A 23,868-nucleotide genomic window follows, 5' to 3' on the forward strand; every position below is an offset into this window, starting at 1 on the left:
ACACACACACACACACACACACACACACACACACACACACACACACACACACACACACACACACACACACACACACACACACACACACACACACACACACACACAAAGTTCCAGTTATTTTAAAAGAAATAATGGGTTTCTTGGATGGTATGCTGCTGCGAGGTTCTAGAATGTATAGTCCTCGGGAGATTTCCCTGCTCTTTCCTTGGAATACCACTGTGACTAAAAGTAGCTGAGCTGCTGTGAGGGTTCCGGAATGCCATGACATTTTCTACACACAAGCTACTCTGACAGTACCAGGGATGTGTACAACCTAAAAATCAAGAGTTGAGGTAATATTATATACTACCGGTTATCCAAAATACCATGCCTAAAGCTTAAGAAAGGTTGATACTAACTTTACAACTTTATTATAAAATCACTGTACCAAGACACCATTGCACAATTAATTATGTAACACCATTTAACCTACTCACCACCCCACTAGAATATAAAAAAAAATGATTGAATTACCTGTAGTTAGGCACAAAATTTACTCCCATAATAAATCGACTTGCCACAAATGTGAAACACAGCTACTGACCTAAATAACCACCCCTCTGCAACCGATAGCTTTCAAAATTATGCTAAATCATGTAAACAAGTCTAGAATAAATTGTTTGAAATACTTATCTTATTAAAGCTCCAAGACCTAGGTAGGGAATCTGTTTGATTTCAAAGTTTGAAACCAATAACAAAAGTATTTTTAATGACAACAGAAATTTTAAAGGAAAAATTGACTGCAGCATGTTATTCAGGAACAATAAATTGATCAGCTCAGCACATAAAGCCAATTCTTACAATGCAGAGAAGTAACTTAACCTGCATTTTTTTTTTCTTTTTGAAAGTAGGACAAAGCCAGAGCACCAGAGAAAATCCTCTTGGACAAGCTTATGAAACTGTAAAAGCTCCTGGCCAAAGCACTAATTCTTTTTATGTGGAAATAAGTGTTAAACATTAAATGCAGTTCCTTTGACATCTGCACTGTTTTTTTGTCCTGAGATAAGAAGTCAAAGGTACAGTTGTGTTTTTTAGAACTTATGGAACTGACTTGGATACTGTCCTCAGTAAACTAAGTAAGTCTGTTCAGGATAAGGATACTTTCATTAAGTTATGTGGCATTATCAATGTCTGCATTCATAAATATATGTACTGATAAAATTCAAATAATTAAACAATGAAAACCTATGCAGTCACAACATCACAAGAAACACAACATATTTATTTATTCTCTCTTGCTATATATCTATCTATAGGTCTACTTCACATGACTGAAAACTCATTTGACTAAATTTCATTTTACCAAGACCACAATACCTAATTTTCAAAATACTGAAAGCTCATTAGACTGAATCTCATTATACTGAAACCTTACAATGCTGAATTTCAAAATACTAAATTTTAAACCATAGACATGCACACTTACAAGAGCAATGACTAACTCTTTCTAGAACTTAAAAACTACTTACTTACCCTCTTAACAGAAACTGGATGATATAAAACTAAACTAGGTGGGGGGGCTGCATCCCCTACACCCCCCAAACTATACATATTAAGTCCAGGATTGCACTACAGTGGGGAAAAGGGCATATACCTTTTACTTACCTTACAGTACTCTACACGCTACCACTACTACTGCACAAAACACCTGCCATATTACTTTAGAAACCTCCCAAAAATGTAAAGAGACATACCAACATTTACAAACACTACTTTCAACATGACTATCGGTATTCTGACAGTCAGCACATTAAGTTATAGCAATTCTTTTTATCGTAAGCAAGTCACAGTTAAAGAGAACCCCACATCATATCTATGGCTTAAAATTCAGTATAATGAGATTCAATGAAATGAGTTTTCAGTATTTTGAAAATTAGGTATTGTGGTCTCGGTCAAATGAAATTCAGTCAAATGAGTTTTCAGTCATGTGAGGTAGACCCCTATATATATATATATATATATATATATATATCTTTTTTTTCTTCTGGCTGCCCAGCACAACCTGCAGAACAACCTCCGAAAGACCCTTTTTATTATTTTCTATTATTTTTATTTATGACATATCAGCCCTGTACAGATGACAAAAACAGTTGCCATATGACCAGAAAGCCCCTTACCATGACCCTCGACCCAGTCACTGCCAGCTGGCTCTATCACCACAACAACATGTCTGTTGATGGATTCTGCAGACAAGAATAGCCAGACATCCCTTAATTAAGGACTGCTCGCTTGCACCCTCTGGATGATGACTCCTGCTCGTGGATTACAGGCCGTTACAGTGGTAAGTTATAGGTTCATAGGTTCATAGGTTCATACTAGGCTATCTACCCGAGGGCATTTACAAGCCTAGCCCATAGTTTTGTGGCTTATGCCACCCCTTTAGTATGGGGAACTATACCCATTATTTTGCTGTGCCTCTGTCGAGCAGTGACACTGAGGTAATCCCTGGGGTATATCTGCGATCTCCCATCCATTGGTCAAGATTTCTCTTGAACAAGGCCAGCGAGGTGCTCTGCCTCACATATACCGGGATTTTGTTCCACAGCATAGGAGTCTTTGGGTGATGAATCTATCCCTCCAGCACGTCCTATTAATAGCCGTGTCGAGGTTTAAGTCTCCCGCCCTTGTGGCTCTGACGGATCTAGATTTTTGAGGTGAAGCATATTCATCAAATCTGGGTTTGACATGGCCTTGTATGTCAGGCAAAGGTCACCTCTGAGCAAGCGGTGGCGACTGAATAGAGCTGGAGTTCTTTCAGTTGGGCAGCATAGGACAGATTATTGAGACCCTTTATCCTTTTGGTGAGGAACTTTTGTGGCCTCTCCAGCTGCTGCAAGTGTCAGGTCAGATACATTCCGAATGGGGCATTGTACTCAATCATTGGTCTGATGAGAGATGAGTATAGGGAGACTATGACCTCCCTTGATCTAGATGTGAATCCCTTCATGATAAGGTGGGCAATGTAGAAGGTCTTCCTAACTACTTTAGCTACATGGGTGTCGAATGACAGGCTACTGTCAACCTGGGTCCCCAGGTCCCTGATAACTTCTTCTGTGCTCAGTGGATTGCCACCTATATGGTAGCTAGGGGTAACCTTGTTTTTCCCGAAGGGTATGACTATGCATTTTTTGGCATTTAACTTTAGGCCATGGCTCTGGCACCAGTTATCCATTTCTGTGAGACCCTTCTGAAGGATATCTGTGTCAGATGTGTTTTCGACTATGGCGCCCAGTTTGCAGTCATCTGCAAAGTTTGTCAGCTATAACCCTCCTGTGTTTGCTTGTACTTCGGAAAAGTAGATGCCAAACAAGAGTGGGCCCAGGACTGAGCCCTGTGGGACACCACTTGTGACAGGCTTTGAGTCTGACATGGCGCCAGCAACTCTGACCCTGTGGGTTCTGTCACTCAGCCAGTTTGCAACCCATCTTGTGATGTATGGGTTAACATTTAAGCTGATGAGTTTTTCAATGATACCCGAGTGGGGTATTGTATCGAAGGCCTTCGCCAGATCGAGGTAGGCTGTATGGACTGCCTTTCCCTCATCAATGGCTTTGGTGACTGTTTGAAAAAGTCAACCAAGTTTAAAAGGCATGATCTGCCTTTGACAAAGCCAAACTGGGTTGGATCCAAAGTCTGCAAATTCCCTATGTCTTTATTTATGAGGTCCATTATGATCCTCTCCATGGCTTTGCAGATAAGGCTTGTCAAGCTAATGGGCCGGTAATTTCCAGGGTCGGTGGAGGCACCGCCTTTGTGAAGTGGGACCACAGTCGCAGTCGCCACTCCTGGGTACGTATCCAGAGGTGAGACTATGATTAAACAGCTGTCCTAGCTGTGGGTTTAATTCCTCGTTGAGTTCGTGGAGCACACAGCCGGGGACACCATCAGGTCCCATGGATGCTGTGTTTTTTGCTTTGGAGAGAGCAGTTCTCATTTGGGCGTTAGAGATGTTTGGGTGGCTGCAATCGTTTGGTATAGATATCTCTCCTTTTGGAGGGGAGGGGGGGGGAGTTTGTACTGAACCTGTCAGCCAGTATGTTGGCAATGTCTGTAGGATCAGTAATCTTCACATCATTTTGAACTAGTTCTGAGCATATCTGGGAGTTTCCTCCCAGGTTTCTAACATAGCTAAAGAAGGCCTTATGATTGTCTTTTGAGTCTTTAGCTATTTTTCTCTCAAAATTTGCTTTGGATGATTTTATGAGAGCTCTTAGTTTTTTACTTATAGTGATCAAAGGTGTCTTACCTTTTAAGGATTTTGCTCTATCTTGTAGTAGCTTCCTCCTTTTGTTGTAGAGTTTGTTTATGGCTGGGGTCCACCAGACTGGACGCTTGCCTTTGGTACAAAGAGTCTTTGTTTTGCTTGGGATTGCCTTATCCATGCAGTCCTGCAGGTGCTGGTAGAAGGCATTTGTAAGTGATTCAGCGGCTTGAGTACTGTTTTCCGGCTCGGGGCCTTAAAGGAGACCACACTAGTCTTTAGAAGTGTGAAGTCGGCTTTGAGAAGTTCTTTACTGTGGTCTTTTTTATTTCAGGTGGGGGTGGGATGAGGACCTCCAGCGAGATTAGTTTGTGATCTGATCTCACCAGTGAGGGGTATACTTCCGGTGTTGAACATTGTGCTCCCATGTTCGTGATGATGAGATCAAGTATGTTTTCTCCTCTTGTGGGGATGGTGACTAGTTGTTCCATGGCATTTGAGTTTATGAATTCCAGGAACTTTTGGGCTAGGGTGTTTGGGCTTGAGTAGTGTTCCCAGTCTATATTAGGGTAATTGAAGTCACCTAGTATGATGGTGTTTGGTGATACATTAATCCCCTCCAGTATTTTCAGGAAGGCCATGTGAGGTTCCTGAGTTTGTGAGGGTGGCCTGTAACATGCTACAATTTGCAGAGCAGTCTTGCCTATGGTTAATTGCACCTGGATGGTCTCCGATGCATCGTGCGTTGCCACCAGTCTTGAGGTGTGGGTGTCCTTGATGAATATGGATACCCCCCCCTCCTTTCTTGGTATTGTCCGGATTTTGGGGCCGGAACGCATGATATGAGGTAAAACCTGATAGTGCTGGGGTGCTCTCAGGAGCCTTGAACCAGGTTTTTGTCACAGCACAGACATCGATGTTCTCCATACTGAGAAGGGCCTTGAGTGCATGCATTTTGAGATTTAGACTTCTGGCATTGAGCAGCATTACCCTTAGTTTTTTTCCTTTTTTGTGTTCTAGGGTGGTAGGTTTAGAATTTGAGCCTTGCCTAAAAAGGCACTATGGGGGTGGCAAGAGCCTTTGCCAATATCCAGAATCCCAGGGGTGACAGGTGCAAGCCATCCCTTGCGAAGCAGTGTGGCTTGTCCAGCATGTCATCCCAGGCAGACAGACATTGGATCCCCTTTGAATGACACCAGAGTTTAAGCCAATTGTTAAAGCTGATCATCTTATCTCTGTATTGTGGCATCATTCTTGGTGAAGGTAGGATACTGCTCAAGGTCAGGGTCATACCTGCCTGGGCTACATAATCAGAGAGCTCCTCAATGTCTCTTTTCATGTAGTCCAAGGAGGTATGTCTCAGGTCGTTTACACCAGCGTGGACAATGACTGAGTCGTATTTGTACCTGCTGTTGAGAGACCTGAGTGCTTGCGTTATGTGGCGGATTCTAGCGCCCGACAGGCAGCTTACTGTAACTCTCTCCTTACTCAGTCTGGTGAGCGGGACGTCAGTGTGTCTGACTATGGAGTCACCAATGACTAGTGTGTCTGGCATTGTGTTTGGCCTTAAGGGCTGTGACTGTTTGACACTCTGACTGTGAGGTCTATGTGCTGCAGGTGTTGTGTTCTGAGGTGGTGGTTGTTTGGGTGTCTGCTTTGGTGGCCTCTGCTGTTTTGGTAGATTTTTGATCAGAGCCTCCGAGTATGTCTTTGTGTGTTTATGTGTATGATTTGAGGTTGTGATGGTACTATGTGAGACTGGGTCTATAGTGTGTGTGGTAACCTTCTCCTCCTGACTGGTCTTGCCAGTCCTATGTTGAGAGAGCTCAGCCTCCAGTTTGGCCGTATAGTTGCATCACTCGCATGTATTTGTGTTTTGTGGGAGGAGGAGAGGGTTGTCTGTGCACATGAGGCAATTGTAACATTGCCTCAATATTCCCAGGTTCACCAGCTGAGCAGGAGAGGACACTAGCAACTGATCCCTCGACATGCTAGAAGGAATAGACAAAAAAACTTTAAAAGAGATTCTGGGGGATGTGGGTGACCGAGAAATGGGGGGTTGCCTTTTTGGGGTACTATCTATGACAAGAGTGCTGTATCAAGGTAATAAGTACTTTATGAGCAAGTGCTAGGTTTAACAGATAGAGAATAGTCTACTTGGAGTCAAGTAAAGATGATCTTTTTAGTTATAGGATATGCTGATTAGATCAGTAGTATAGTTCGAGGAAGGTAGTTTTAAGGGAAAATTTGAAGAGTGGACTTTAGGTAGCCCGAATAGTTTAAACCTGCTTAACCGGCGCTGCCCTAGTGTGCAACAGTGGCAACTCCGCGCTAAATCGCGCTAAAGCGCGCTAAAATGCGCTTTATAGCAGGGGGCTGGAAAAGAAAGGAAATGACCCAAAATGGCCAATAGACTACAAGTTACTGCCTTAAACCACTCCTCTAAGGACAAACAGGCAGCTCAGTACTCCCCACTCTCACTGGTGAGTAAAGAAACTTCCCCCTGACCAAACAAGGAAAATGGAGAAACACAGGAACCAAGACAATCATTACATTATTACTGATCTGCTATTGTAGATACAGAAACAGTGCAGCAAAAAAAAATGAGTAGTAGATAACTTAGAGCAGCCAGAACTGAACCAATAACTACTTAATAGAGAGGCCACATGAAGAACACAGTGATCTGCACTACTTTGGTAAGGGGTATAGTAACAGTGTCAGACAGATGCTGAAAGAATAATGTTCATTCTGATGGTTGCCCACAACATCCACCTGCAGCTGTACATTATTGTAATTATGAATCAACCTACCGTAAAGGATAATAGGCTACTGTAACAGGACAACCATCCCCCATGTCCAGTTTGCCATACGCTGTATTAATCCTCTTTGGAATGCAGTGTGCCTATTAATGACGGTAAGCAGTATTAAACAAAATATTGGGATTATGTCACTACAGATCACAACTCTGCTTGCCTACAAAAGACAGCCACGCACAAATGTGGACTGCACCTCTGCACCCGATTACTCTGCCCCCAGGCCACACACACAGTTGTAGGGGATATCTCTGTTAGCACTGCTATTGTATTGTAGCCAATTCCTGTGCCACTCAGGCATGCATTTGCCATAACATACCTGCTTTAAATGAAGCTCTTATACATAGCAGCACTCAGTGGATCCCTGTCAGCTAAGTATCTCAATCATATCTTTACACATGTCTGCCTCTACATGCAATGATGCATGAAAATAGGTGATACCTGTGTACAACACATATGTGGCTCTCACACTGTGCCCATTCCAGAGTAACCCGATAATGTTCTTGTGATGCTGCCAGCCCAACTAGCTGGAATTTTGTAAATAATCATATGTCATTTGTGAATATTAATATGATTCATATGCTTGTCTTACAAATGTCAGGGAACTGTATGTTAAGTACTGAGCTTCAAGAATGTAACCACAGTGTACCCTACTGAATATGAACAGAAATGTATATAAACTATATATCTGTGCAAATGCATGTTCAAATAGTAGAAGCTGGATCACACAGTTAACTTGCAAAATGTCAGGAAAATAAGTTGAAATTAAAAGTGCTTTATGATGTGCTAAAAAAGTAGCGTCAGTGCAACAAGCAGACACTTGTCTTGGACAGAAGTAATTACTAGTTCTAAAATGTAAAAGTATTTAATTGTTTTACGACTTCCAATTCTGAGCAAACATCTGAGAGGTATGTATTTTTATGTGTGAAGCAATAATCACTGGGACAAACATGGCAAATAAAATCCACAAACGTTTAATACGTCTGAAGAACTGACTAGTTGTTGGTCATAAAAGTGCTAACCTTCTGTTAATATTAAATGTTTGTGGATTTTATTTGCTGTGTTTGTCCCAGTGATTTTTGCTTCACATATATTGGTTCTTTGGTTGCTGGGGCTTAACTGTTCTGATACATTCAACTTTCTTGAAGAGGTATGTATTTTTCACAGAGAAATGTTACATTTTGTTAAGTTTCTGTTAGCCTGGAAACTGAAGTCAGGTGACAAAGAGTGATGTCATCCGAGATAACCTAGCAGTAATGTTGAATATTAATTTACGAACTCTCTCAGAGAAAAAGTCTATGCATTTTGTATATTGTCTTTGATCTAGACACATTCATTTAGCACTTCTCATCTGCATTTGTCTTGCTCTGTAAGTAAGTTATTTAGGGCATAGTATCACTTAGATATAGCTAGGAATATAGTAAAGATTAGTTTAGACGTTTTCTGTATTTGTGTGAGACTGTCTTACAATATTGTTTTAAAATATTTCCTGTGATTCTGAACTCTGTAGTTACTGTGTTAATTGAGTATTGTCTTGTTCTTTTATTATTTATTATTAAATAGATTTAAACCTTTTAATTCTGACTGGTTTGTTAAGAGATATTTAAGCTCTTAGAATACTTGCATATGTATTTGGTGAAACTGTACAAGCCACCCCTAAATAGCCTTGTTCTTGGTCAGATTACCATTCGGATTAATAGTAACATTACACAGTAAGACTTGGCACCCTTTGGTAAGGACCTTAAAAGTAGTTGATATGTTGTGGCTGGTGGCAGCTGGTACTACCTTATAGTCTGGGCAGAAGGGGGCATAGCTAGAAAACCTCTATCAGCCTTCCCTAGGTGTGTGTGTGTTTGTATATAAATCAAATCTCAAAATGTATGTGTGTCAGCTACTTGGGGCAGGGACACAAAACACTGGTTGGACAAAGAGGGTGCTAGAGGTTTTGGCTTGGCCACTCAGCTGAGAACCCGACCCTATAGCCGTGCCAGTGGGCACTCTTATTGGGGATCTGGAGAAAGAGGGAGAAATCTGCCCCAGACTGACTGTGATCTCTGTGTGCTCCTAAGGGAAATTGTACTTTACTGTGTACTTGTCATCCTCCCAATGTGTACATCTGACTAGTGCTAGTGGTGAGGAATGAGGCTCCTTGATTACTGGGCCAGTGCAGGGGTGTCACAGACAGTTCTAATAAGCTATACTGCTGTCATTATGTCATTACCACCTTTGTGTAGCCACGCATGATTTTTTCACTACTACTAGGTGTAAGCATGTACTCCAAAAACAGCAGACAGCAGAGTCTTGACAAATTCAGCCCTGGAGAGAATAGTGTATTGATACAAGTACTCTAGACACATGGTCAAGGTATGTTTAAGAGAGGGAGTGGCCACAAGCATCTACTAGACCTTGTAAAGGACACAGTGGTACCCAGTACTGATTCTATGGAGAACTACATTACAACACTGCTGAAGCACATAATTGACATAATAAGATGCTCCTAAAACAAGTCACGCACTATAGCCACAGTCAGAACAATAACTGGGGTGACCCTCTTTTCACTATAACACTCACAGTTGACAAGTTAATCCTGATATCCCTGTACAGGAAAGGTCAGGCATCACACTATGAAGAATAGATACAGAATACAGGTGTGTTCACATGCGAAGGAAATAGCCTTATTGTAAGACCTATAAAACAATTTTTCCTAGACTGCTACAAGAGATCCCACATGGTTCACTGCCACATGCTCCCTAAATACATAAGATATTCAGACATAGGGGATTGCCAGAACAACTATGTTTGTCATATTTACCAACATGAATCCAGCTGTCATTACTATACATACCACAGTGCAAGAGGGATAATGGAGTAAGAACTATCACACCGTTATGTACTCCATTGGGCACCTACACAGCAAACTACTGATAGTTAAGATCTGTTGAGGTTGAAACAAGATAAAATCAATTTCTGCCCAGGGTTTGAGAATGAAAAAAAAATGTGGTTTAACTAACACATTCAGAATGCATTTGTACTGTTCCTGTGCTGGGTGGGTCTACAACCACTGCCCCATGTCCATTCTACAAGATGCATAGGATGATGAAGTGCCATCTCTGTCAAATGTATAGATTCACTGTGGCTGATAATGCTCCCAGCATTTGTACCACAGTCAGTAGCTACAACTGCTAAAATGGAAATGATCAGCATTGTGTGTGTGTGCGTGTGTGTGTGTGTGTGTGTGTGTGTGTGTGTGTGTGTGTGTGTGTGTGTGTGTGTGTGCATGTGCATGCACACGTGTGTGTGTGTGTGTGTGTGTGTGTGTGTGTGTGTGTGTGTGTGTGTGTGTGTGTGTGTGGAAAATGTGGCCTAACACCACCATTTCCTCTGAGAAACTAAAAATTCCATGGGCAATGATTAGCCTACTGTGTCCAGTGGTGTTACATGTATCATTCATGGCTATCTCCAGGCAGACATTAGAATGTTTGGCCATCAGAACCCAGTACTGCAGTATTGTGGTAGATGTTTTGAATGATCTTTGAATGATCTTTGCAGGTAACACTGTCTGTATCTGCCAAAATTGGAGTAATGGCATACCCATACCAAGGGTTGCGCAAAATATTCCAGTATCTCATTTGGGGGGGGGGGGGCTGTTTGTGTCAGCCATCTTGAGGCGCTGTTCCATTTCTTCCATGTCTATGTCATCACCCTACTCTATAGTCCAACAGTACTTTTCCCACAAATTCCTCTTGTTGTTGTCCCAATATAAAGGACTATAGTGGCACCATCACACACTCAAAGAAGGAGGTCATCTTTGGCGCCAAGAATACTACTCCTCAGACACCTAATATACATTTCTGTTGAATAGTAGCCCACCTCAATGGTGTAGATAGCATTTTGTCCATGTGTGTCCCTGGGCATATTTGCAAATAATAACAGCTATGACCCTTACCATCCCCATTTTGTGTGGTGCATATGAGAATGTCTGATGTACAGTGAGACTTAATTATACAGTGGCCAGCATAGCTGTTAGGTAAAAATACATTTATCATTTTGTTCTGTGTAATACCACACTGCCAATGTGTACAAGTCAAGGCAAATATTAGTGGACTAGACATTGCAACTTCCCCTGCATAGCCATACACCTGCATAATGACATCTTATGTGGTGGTCTGTCGACACTGCTTGATAAACATTGCTGCCTCTGTCATTGTTACAGGATGATATTTAGTATCAGTGGCACAAAAGGTAACACACTTCTTTTGTTGCAGAATGGTATGGATTCTGTTCCCACAAGAGACAGATCAGTTGCTGAGATAGCCATGCAGCATAAGGCAGAGGGCGGTGTACTCTTGAGTGTGCCATCCTTTAGAAAAGACATTAAACTGAGGTCTCATCTAGTTCATTTGTTGGCAGCTCAGGTAGATGTAAAAGATAACATGGCACCTATCAAAATGAGCAGGAAAAGATCCCTGATATCCTGACCAAATTTCTTCTAGTAGTGTAAATACCACCTAAGGTTTCCCCTGAAAAGATGGTATTAGACTAATGGGACTAATTGTAAACAAAGCACAAATAAATAAAGAAATAAAATAAAATGATAATGCTCATAGTTGCAATGCATACTGATGTGGTACTTGAGGGTCCAAGTGATGTCCACTGGCCTGCCAGTTTCTAAAGTGCAAAATTATGGGGCATATAGCATGCTACAAAAAATGTTTAGTCTGTGGTGGAGGCATTCTGTAGTGTCCCTTTGGCATGTCTAGGCAGCAAAACTGGAATATAAACAGGCCATATGCATGCTTTATTGCATTCCAGGCTTTGGAGTGGGTGGCATTATACTTCTATTCAGGCATGCTTTGTGTCTGTATATGCATCATTAGTCAGATCTTCTGGTAGTATTCTGCATCAGCTCCAACACAGGAGCAACATAAGGGAAACATAACTGGTATAATAATTACATATAAATACATTTTGTCTGTGGATATGTGCATGAACTGGTATGTCTGACTTACCTAATAGGTGATGCTGTATGATGTCATTATGAAAGGCAGAAGACATATGCCATAAGTAGAATTTATGTGCACTGCCAAAGAGCTTTGCAGATAAAGTGGTTATTTTGGACACTGAGCATTGCATACAGCACGGCGACTGATGTATGCCCTTCAAAAGATAAAAAGTTGCACTATATAAGGAAGATATATACAGCATATAGAGGATAATACAATTAACATATCAAAGTAAAATTAATATTCTGTCAGAGTACATAAAAGCAAACACATCTGAGATTTAGACATTTTTCTAAATCATCAGTAAATGTAGCACACACTAGAAATTTTGTATTCGTTATCCTGAAAGAATGTACAAGAGGTTTCATTTGAAAGGGACTCCCTAATTTAAATATCTCCATAGTCTATTGTTTTCTTACCTCTGTTGGAAGGTGATTTCCCATAGCAGGCTGAAGTTTAAAAATGCCTTTTCTCCTATGATGGTTTTAAAATGGGGTCTAAAAAGGGTTAGGATATCTTCAATACCATCCTTGAAAAAGAAAAACGTAAACTTTGCTGTCTAATAAACAATTTTGTTATTAATGGAGAATACTAACCTTGTTGAATAATGTTGGAAATCAGTGCACTAAGGAGCAAAGTACTGGGTCCATATAGGTCAATTACTGCTCGTATGATGTTTTTGTCCATGTCAAAGTGGTCTAGTAAGTCAGGACGTGTTAGCTGGTGGGATATTAACTTCTTCCAGTACTAATTCTTTTGCCCAGTATAGTTATATCACTTACCTGGGACTACTAGCAGAGCTAAGTAAATATAGCTTCACTGTTGTCACCATCACACCAAACACTATCACTCATGCAATACTGACATTTTCAATGTTTTATTTATTTATTTTATTTTTTTTACTTTATACCAAAATACAGCTGCCGGGGTGACTTTGTGATAATGACTTTGATTTGTGACTTACATTCCCCAACTTCATTTGCATGTCATTATGCACTCTACTAGACTGTTCTTCCATTTATTTTTATTTTGCATTTGTTTACCAGGGTGATGCACTGAACACAACTTTGTATGCCATTATACAAACATATACTTATTTCTGTGCATTTTAGGTGGTTGCCTTACAGTTATGTGTGTCTTTGTGAATTAGTACCTTCACTTTCTGAATTTTGAGGAAGGGTCATATTGTGAACTTTTCAGTTTGAGAATGAATACAACCATCAGATGAGATGTTAAACAAAGGTCCCAGCTGCCTGAGATGGTGATATCACAAGTGGATATAAACATCTACTTGTGCTTATTGCAAAGAGTAACAGTTGCTTTATTTACATCTTTCATTATTTACACTTCTTTACATTATTTGCACATTCATATTTATAACATATATTTTCTCATTGTTTTCATTTTTTACATCTTAAAATATATCGTACATAGAAAAGAAAACAATTATTTCCATTTTCTTCATTTCAAGACAAAAATGATTTTTTGTAAAGTCAACTGTTTTACATCATTCCATTATCTATCCACATTCTTTGTTCCACAACAATCTTTTCATTTCAACTAACGCATCTTTAACATCTCTGTTTATATACAGTTATGCATTACATCTTATCTGCCATATTCTCCAGATTGGTAAAAAAAAAAACTTCTCCATTTTTCAATGTCACACTTTTTTCTCATATTTATTATATAATGCCATTGTTATATTTTAAACCTTTCCCACTTATGTTACCTTTTAAACCTTTCCAAACCATACTTTTGGTTTGCATTCTAAAACATTCTTTTGTTGTTTCTTTTTCTTTACACTCATTACATTTCCTTTCTTCCACTCTCTTATATTTCATGTTACTTTTAACTGGTAACTAACCCAACAAAAGTTTCCCCAGAACATCCCCTGCTTCATAAAAAATCTCAGACCTTTTCCTTCTGTTTGATACCACTTGCACCATGATTCCACTTACCTATATCTTAGGGTTTGCCACAGTCACCAAGTCATCTGTATATGGCAGATAAAATTGGTATTATAACTAATTTTCTCAGCTTCTCTTTCGATTCTTTCATTTCACAAATATATGTTTGAATTACTGTATTCCTCCCCAATACACACACATACTTAATGGACATCCTTGCATAACTCCCCTCCTAATTTTCCATTCATACATTTACCAGACAATTTACTCTTGACATTTAATAGCATTTTTTTATAGCATTCAAATGTGTTTTCTCTTATCCCAAAAGTTTACAGAATTTTTCATATCACTTCATGACTGATCTTACCCAATACTTTAGCCATTTCATGTCACTAGCCTTGCTTCAGTAATTTCTTTTAGAGTTATACTGTACCTATTACTTATTTTACTTCTTCTTCTTCTTCTTCCAGCTTTTCCCAGTTAGGGGTCACCACAGCAGATCACGTGTCCGCTCATGATTGGCAGTGGAGTACATTTTCTTCACTTTTCAAACTTTGATCCTCAAAACTTCCTCTAATATAATTTAATTCATAACCTTCTGTATCCTTTTTTGTATTATTTTCATAAAGATTTATAATCTGCATTTATCAGTGTTATTGGTTTCTAATTTTTTATATCTTTTCTTTCAACTTTTTTCCATATAAAGTGAATTATTCTACCTGAAATCCTTACATCTATGTCTTTCTCTATCCATTCATTTAATATTTTACAGAATATTAATGTCATATTTTCATTCATTTCTTCATAATATTCATAGCCTAAGCCATGTATTATTGATGCTGCTTCTTCCCTCCTTTCATTTATTTCTTACATTTCCTCTGTAGTGATCTCCTTTTCTAGAGAATTCTTAACATTTTCAAATATTTTCTTACAGTCCATTCTTCTTTGTGTACTATCCACTTATCATACATTCAACCCAAAAAGAGTTTAGCACTTTTCCATTATTTTTCTCTGCCAATATCTAATATTTCCTCATTATCAAACATTACATCCAGTCTTACATTTCTTATTTTCTTTTCTTTTCCACAAAATGAGAAACTTCCTCCATTTATTTCCTTTCAAAAAAACATATTTGTCTGAACAACATATTATAACTTGTTCTCTATTTTTTCATACAGCTTTCTGTTTCTCTTATTCTGTCAGCACATCTTTCTGTTTCTATTTCTTGTTTGTGTATTTTCATGATTTCATTATTTACTGTTCTATTCCTTTTCTTCACTCTGTTTTTTTCTATGGTCACACATATTTATTGTATTTTTGCTTAAAAGTACTCTACCAGTATTTCCAGTTTTCGCAATGTGCTCTCATTGTCATATATTGTTCCCATATAATAGTATGTTCCCTTTTCATCTCATGTAATCTATTTTAGCAATCTCTTCATTCAATTATTTTTCCTTTCCATTCCTTTAATACTTCACTGTCAGTTCCTATTCTAGCCCATGCACCTCTATTATCTGAAAACTCAAACTTTTCTACTGCATCTATTATTTCTTTTATATCGTTTGAATGCACCACATTATCCATTTCATTTCTGAAAGTCACCCTTTTATATGCCCATTTTTACTGTTTTCAAACATCCATGTCTTATACATTTTCTTATTACTTTAATATCTTGTGTTATTTTTCCCACTCCTTTGTCAAATAACAATTAAAATCTCCCACCACATTAACTGACATATTTAACAGGACAAAGTTTTTTGAAGCTCTGCAAACATTTTTTTCCTCTCAGTCATACTGGTAAATGCATAAACTACAAATAATCTCTCTCTTTTGCATGTATCACTAACTACTAGTCATCCAGGTACTACTACCATCACATCCAGTATCTTTATCTCTTTACTTCGGAAAATAAAATCTTATGCCTGAATATGTATCACTCTCTGAAGAACCTTATAAATCACAACAAACTCCACCTGTCTGCTAACACCACTGGAGGTTTTTGGAGTTTATTGTGATATATCACTCTCCACTGACCGTTTAATCATTTTTTACGCCATATTGACTTAATTATTTTCATTTTTTCTTCCTTCTCACATCTTGTATCTAAAAATATATCACATCTTTACTTATTGTGTACATCATTCAGCCACAAACATAGCTCTTATATCACTTTGAATGCTGCTTCCATTTAGTGCTAAAATTCCTAATTCGTCCCTTTCTTTCTTTTCTTTTTTTTTTAATTGTTCTTATTTCCAGTTTTTATTTTTATTTTCCTACTCATCACCCACCCCTCAATGGATTTATTTTTATTTCATCTTGTTCTTCTCCCATCTCAAATTCTCCCTCTTTTCCCTTTTCACTTCCTAATACTGCATATCTGTTTTATCTTGTATAGTAACACTTTCTGCATGTAAAATATTTCAAAGGCTCATAAGTTCATAGGTTTATTGGTGTATACTAGGCTAATGACCTCTAAGGCTATTATAAGTCTAGCTGTGCAACTGAAATGTGACCTACAAATTTGATTTATATTTAATTTATAAGGGTAATTTGATATATACTTGATTATAAGTGTGTATTACCAACTGCCTTTGTCCATCAGAGACATAGGATCCACACCAGCAGTCATTCATATCATCCTTTTCCATGCTAAGTACATTTTCTTCTTCAGTTGTGTCCCTATAAAAACAGTGAAGGGCTATGTAACAAATAATCCAAGAACAAATGGCCACTGAAATATATCCATTTATTAACTGAAACCAAACCAACGTATTGTGAGTGGTTTCATACAATCAAATGTTGTACTTCATCAGACAAAGTTACAAACACAATCTATTCAATTTAAACTACAAACAGTGTCACAATGATGTAATTTCCTTTCTTAATTAATATATTTCAAATCAAGCAGTACTTATTGCATTCACAGTGTTCCCTAACTGTTATATACATATCAATGCCCTCAACAGCTTATCTATCATAAACATTCACCTATGCTTATAATATTCTTAAAAATACATTTATAAAGTACATGTTATAATAAATTAAATATAATAATATAATAACAATTAAATAATTATAAATAAATATGAAATCTCTATATGACTATACATATCTGAAATTCTAAAATAAGCATTTTACAAATATGCTTTTATATACACATTATCTTACACCTTCATGTTAATACAATACCTATAAGGAACATGTTAAATAAGTAGCACATCTATGATTTATAAACATTTATTATATATCTAATTCATTAGCAGATTTTATTTCTTTTAAGTGCCTTTAATTTTAATATAGGTGCTATAGAGCTACGCTCATTAATGCCTGGCCAAGTATTTGCTTGCAGTCTTATTTGCCATTCTAATTCCTTTAGCTCTAAAAATACATTCCATGCTATTTTATCATCTATTATAACTTTGTCTATAATGGTATAAGTAAATGAGTGGTCTGGATTACTGTTAACATGTCTGGCTAGATCATTATTCATGTTTGATTTCTTTATTGAGTATTCATGCTCATATATACGCTGACACAATTTTCTTTTGGTTTTCCCTATATAATAGGCTAAGCACAGTTTACATTTGCTTAAATAAACCACAGCTTTTGATTCACAGTTATTTTTACCTTGTATTTGGTATGTTTTACTCCTTACTACAAAATCTGTACCTATTTCTATTTTGTGGCACCATCTACAAAAACCACATTTTTTCATACCTAGTACTTTGTTGATGTTATGTTCCTCTTTATATTTTAATAACTCTTATAAGTTTCTCCCTTTTCTGTACACAGTGAGGGGCTTGTCTCCTATAATATTATTCAATTCTTCATCTTGATTCAATACACACCAATTTTTCTCAAAAATTCATTTTAAAATGTTAGCTTCTTTATTATATGTGATAACTAATGCTTCTGAGAATTTGTTACTCTTATTTTGATTTTGGTTAATGTTTTCAGTTATTTGAGATGCAACACTGTGTCTTTCTACATTCTCATTTACAATATCCATACTACAGTTTTTATTATCTAGGATAGGTTTAAAAAAACTCTTTATTTTGTTTATAACTTCTTCAATGATGTCATAAACAAAAGAAAGTGTTTTTTTTCATAAACAAAAGGAAGAGGGTTTTTTGTTGTTGTATTTTCTACATTTAGGCATGCAATTCTTTGTACCATGTTCCCTTTCTCTTCCTTGCCCACATCCTTATAACAATCTTGCACCAGGAGCTTCTTATCCACCCAAAAAACATACTTAAGTTTGATCCCAATACCTTACTATTCACTGATTCCCATTCACAATTATAACATTTAAGATACATCGTAATTTTCCTTCCTACACATCCAGTGTCACTCATACCTCCCACCCCCCTGCCCAAACAAGTCTTTCATCATACATTGTTTTTATCTCATAAACCTTATTACAAATAGACAGAAAAACATTTTTAATTCAAGTTCCTGTGTGTCAGATGTTCTGGACTGCACATTTATTTTCTTCATTAACTCTAGTCCCAAGTTTTGAAAATATACCCATTGCATGGTGCAGATGATTTCGTTTTCTCTACTTAATTTATTAGTTTTTCAAGTAAAGTAAAAGTCTCAAAAGAAAATTCACACATTTGTATTCTTAAGTGTATTAAAGCTCTTATGTCCTTTACTTTAAATCCCAGAGGTAAGGTAATAAATATGTCTATCATTTCGTACCTGTTAATAATGTCACTTTTTTATGATTCTCACCACTGGTCTTCTGTTCTGGTTTTGTTGTTGTTGCATCCATTCCTGTTTTCTTTCAGCTTCATTCCCAGCATCTTTCTTTCCTATGTTCACCATTTCTGCATGACTAAAAGTTTTTTTACTGCCCACAAAATACCTTGTTTAAGGAGCATGCCTTTAAAACTAGCTACTGCACTGTCCAAACATATCCCCAAAATGCTGTCAGCACCTTCTAGCAATCCAGACAGTTTTAATGATTCATATGGCAGCACCTTCTCTGTTTTTTCTCCCAGCATATCACAGTACTTCAACTTACTTCCTCATCAGCATTTGGCTCATCTCAATCGATCAGCTCCAGCAAAAAGATGTTTCCAGAAGTCCTTCCTCCAACTTTGTAATGTCTATTTCCTTCTGAAAGAGTCAATTTGTGAGATTTCACTTTTCTGCAGCATTGCACTTTCAGCCTGTTTTCTCCTTTTCTCCTCCATCATGAAATTCTCCAAACAATAGCAACAACCCTCTGGTGTCACCCGGAGCTCAGAAAAGAGTAAATGAATATCCCTTGTGCACTAACCAACTTTCCTCTAAAAGAGTGTAAAGAACTCCTTAATTCTTTCTTGCAAAGAGGCAACTGGCCTGGTGAGAAAAAGTCAGTCAATGAAAGATAAATATACAAATAAATAAACAAACATTGCAATGCATTGTTAATTATGAATAATTTATTGGTGAGAAAGCAGCTGATGAATGCACAGGATTTGCTGCTAGCATATATAAACAATTAGTCTGAAAATAGCCATGTAGTAATATAAATACAACCACAACATCATAGGATAAATGTATAAAAATAATTAACACAAGTGATAACAAATATATTGCAAGAGAGCGAAATCAAAACCATTTATGTTTAAACTGAGAGAATGAACCTAACCCGTCTAGTAATCATGTGAAATAAGGACTACCAAGTTGGAAGATCATTGTAACACAATAAAGTGAAGAAGCAAAAAAGGTATAAATGGAAAACAGGAATAATTTAAGCATTCAGTTAAATGCTAGAAGTGAATGCATGCTGTTAGAGACATTTAAGCTACTGCAGGAAGTTTTCTTTTATTTAGTAAGGTTAAAGGTCTATAGCACTGAGTAGAAAATAAATAAATAAGCCAAGAATTGAATAAATTCATAAATGGCTTGGGTAAAGAAGAAAGTATGAGCATTTATTTTGAAGAGTCTAGATGATATTTAAAGTGCATATTCATTGGATTATGAAAATATATAAATCATTTTTTTCAGTTGGGCAAGCAATAATGATTTGGAGAGTTTATTGTTGAGTAGTGGTCTTACAGTTGGAGTAACATTTCCCAGGTACTGATCTCTTAAAAAAAAGTGATTCTTAGCTTTCAGTTTATTTGCAGGTCACTGAATAACAACTTCCTTGGTGGACAGAAGCCTTAAGATGTGGTGCAAGGACTTGGTGGCGTTATGTACCAGGGATGAATAATTACTCATATACTGCAATTTCAGTAACAGATAATAAGGCATGAAGTCAGACATTTGTTTTATAGGAAGCTTGTTTATCCTAGTGTGTTGCAGGATTTGAAAGAATAAAACGCTGATCATAATATAAATTGCAGATGATAGGCATTCCTATTAGATCAGTTCATACCTCTCAAACTGCAAACATTGAAAACAGGAACACAGGTCCTTGAAGGGTAAGAACATCCATCTAAAAATCTGTACATCTAATTAACATAATGTTTGAATACAAAATAACACATAAGTCTTCCTGCCTCCAGTAGAAATGTAGGATACTACTCAGAACCACATATAAAAAGTGGAGAGTGACAACAATGATGGAAAATATAACCATTTTATTAAAAAGATAGTGTCAAATCTGTAGACTTTGTATGACATTCCACTCTTACTCCTCCCTCCTTATCCTGGTGTTTGCTTATCACTAGTCTGCCATACTTCTCTCATGACATCGTGTCTGTCTTACAGTCTTGATAAAGACCGAAGGAAAGAATTTATTCAGTACTTTTTCACAGTCTTCTTTAATTTCTTTACCATCTTAGCTCAGCATGATACGTTTGTTATTTACTTCCTCCTTTCTGCTACATGCTAAAAAATACTTTGTTCTCTTTTTGACACCTTCTGCAAACTTCCTTTCCTCTATTGCTTTTGGTATCCTCACCTCCTTTATATTCCTTTTGCAATCTTCTAATATCATCTACCATTATTCATTCAGCTCTCAGCTCCTTTCTTCTATCCTTTCTATCCTTTGTCTTTTGCCTAATCGCTACACTTATCTTTGTGTGTCATGACATCAGCCTTCTCCACTGTTTGGATTTACTATTCCTAAATGATTAGCAGTTCTGTAATGTACTTCCTATGCCATTCCCAAAGCTTGCTTTTTTTCTGTGTTTGTCCCAGTCCCTCCACCTCATCTTTGACATTTACCAAGTTTTTCATAATTAATTTCCCCTAAAATCCTACACCATCGACTTTGGCTGTGTTCTTCCACTTCTGCTAATCTGTAAGCCACACTGGGGCATGATCATTGTTGGCTAATAGTGCCTTCATCTGGACATTCCTGATCTTCTCCCCTTCTGTGTATGTCTCATGCAGATTTTTGTCTTTTCTTGTACATACAGATAATTTGAATGATATTTTCTTTGTCATATATTTCAATCATTTCCTTCTCCATCTCTGCCCTGAATCTTGGACTCTGTCAATGCACTATGCAAAGAGTCAGATGCCAGGTGGCTGAAGTCTGATTCCTCCTACTCCTTGCTTCTACTCTCTCTTCCTGTTATCTATCCCACTGACATATATGAGAGCTGTTCTGCTGTATCATTCCACCAGCCTTTCGATTTCATCTACCTCAATCTTCAAAGCTCAAACCTTAGATTCAAACAATGTGTTATTTGTTGGTCCTTTCTTGGACTGTTATTCATTTTAATCTCCACACTCACATTTTAGAACCTTTTGTAAAAGTTGCCATTTCATCTGCATCCCTCTCTTTGCTGACATTCTTGAAAAGCCTTTACACAGGCAGGTCTGTGTCAAATGTTCTTTTACCACTAACCAACATATTTGATGATGCCAGCAATGTCTATCTGCCCTCTGCTGCATCATTGCCCGCACTTCCCTGTTTTCTTACCAAGATTCCCTGCACTGCATTATTATAATAATACTACATGGTCATAAATAAAGTCAGTCCAGTTTGTTCCCCTGCTGTGTTATGTATCTCTTTTTCATTTTTAACTGGATTACTGCTTGTTAATCTCTTCTGTATATGTAAACTCCCTTTGCTGTTCCATCGCTGTTTAAAGGTATAGACATTCAGATGAGCTCTTCCACCAAACTGAGTACTACTGTGTCATTTAGGAGAAGATGGAGAATTGGTATAGCGTACAGCTGGTCTCCCTGCCAGGTCTCAGCTAATTCTCCTCTCAGCTCCAGTCCATTCTCCCTGCCAGTGCTGTTATCATCCATGATATTCCCTAAATTCTCTTTTTTTTCAATTCATTCTCTACTGGCATAGATGACACTTTTGAGAATAACACCTCCAACACCTTATTTTGGTATAGCTCTACTACCTCTCTGGTTCTGTTTGCCACCAAATTTACTGTCTCTGATGAAAGTTCATTACTGCAGACAAGTATCATAATGCATGTTCATCTCTTCCTCTTAGTGACTGCATCTGTCACTTTCTCCTATATCTTGTTAAGTCTGATCTCCCTGACTGATTTCAGCATTATCTAGTATTCCTTGTCAAGATTCTTAATCCACTTGGTGTGTGCATACTCAGCCCAAAAGCTTTCACTCCTCTACCTCCCTACAATGAATCTTGCTTTCTTTATTCCCATGTCCCTGCTACTCTTATCTGCAACTTTTCTCTTCTATTTCTATTAACATTACCTTACTCTCTAGTAAATGTATCTCACACTCTATGATTTGTTTAATCCATTCTCTAGCCCTCTTTCACTATTCCCTCAAGTCCTTTCTGTTGCTCTGACCCTTTCTCCCTCTGCCTCCCCCATGAAGATTAGTAGCAGCTCCTTCCCACTTCCCTTCTGCTCCTTGTTGTTTGGTTCTAACATGTCTACTTCAGATTCTGTCTCCACTTAATCACTTACTATGGCTGCCTGCACATGTCCTTAGCAGACAATTTATTCTCCTTTTCTGCTGTTTCATGTTTGCATCACCTGCTTTCACCTTTCACCTTAGTGTTTTATCATGCCAACTACACATGGTCATTTGATAAGTTTTTCATTAGTATTATTGTCCATTGCTTTGCCCTCCTCTTTTACCATCATGTGCTATCTACTCACCTCCTGTTGCCTCTTTTCCAGTCCCACTCCACCCTTTCTTATCCTTCTCACAACTCTAATGCAATCACTAGTTTTTATAGATTTTTTGTAGGGTTTCCACCTGCTTAGGTAATATGATCATCAAGGAACACAGACTCCCTACAGCTGAAGACATGCAGACAACAGTGTTTAAACTGTATAAAATGTATACTACTTCTAGCACTTACTAGAATTTAATCCCATAATGAAATCAAACCTCTCAAATGTATCTGCTTTGGAAGTACACACCTATTTTTAAGGTTGATTTATCCCCTTGTAATGATATACCTATTTCCAGAGGTATGCACTTATTTTCAGGATTGATTTACAATCTGTATGATTTTCTGAAGCCCTTTCCCCATCACACACAAAACTGTGAAGCAGTTTTGTACACAGGAAATAAGTCTTTGTGACCAGAGGACTTATTTTGCATTCCCCTTTTACAGAAGCAAAATAGATGACTTTGTGAGGTAGACTTTTGCAATATTATTCATCTAAGTCAACAGATTTCACACTGTCTTTGACAATATACATCTATCTTTTCACTGTTTATGAAACTTGCATTTCTAAGTAGTTTCCTGCATTACTTCTGGAAGTGGCAAGATGTATGTGCTATTCATTACTCAAATGTTGTGCTAATTAGGTGCCCAGATTTTTCTACAAATCTCTGTTAGGTTGAGGAAAAAAGGCATGAAGTAGAAAACAAATCTATCCCCATTTACTGACTTATTTAATAACTCCTTGTAATTGAGGATTAAAGTACAATGGTTTAAAGGTATTCTAAATCCAATATAGTCCATGATGTATAATCATAAATTGTATTATATGTTAAATACAGATTTC

This window comes from Protopterus annectens, chromosome 4.part1, assembly GCF_019279795.1.
Source record: "Protopterus annectens isolate FY-2018-M chromosome 4.part1, PAN1.0, whole genome shotgun sequence".
Taxonomy (NCBI): Eukaryota; Metazoa; Chordata; order Ceratodontiformes; family Protopteridae; genus Protopterus; species Protopterus annectens.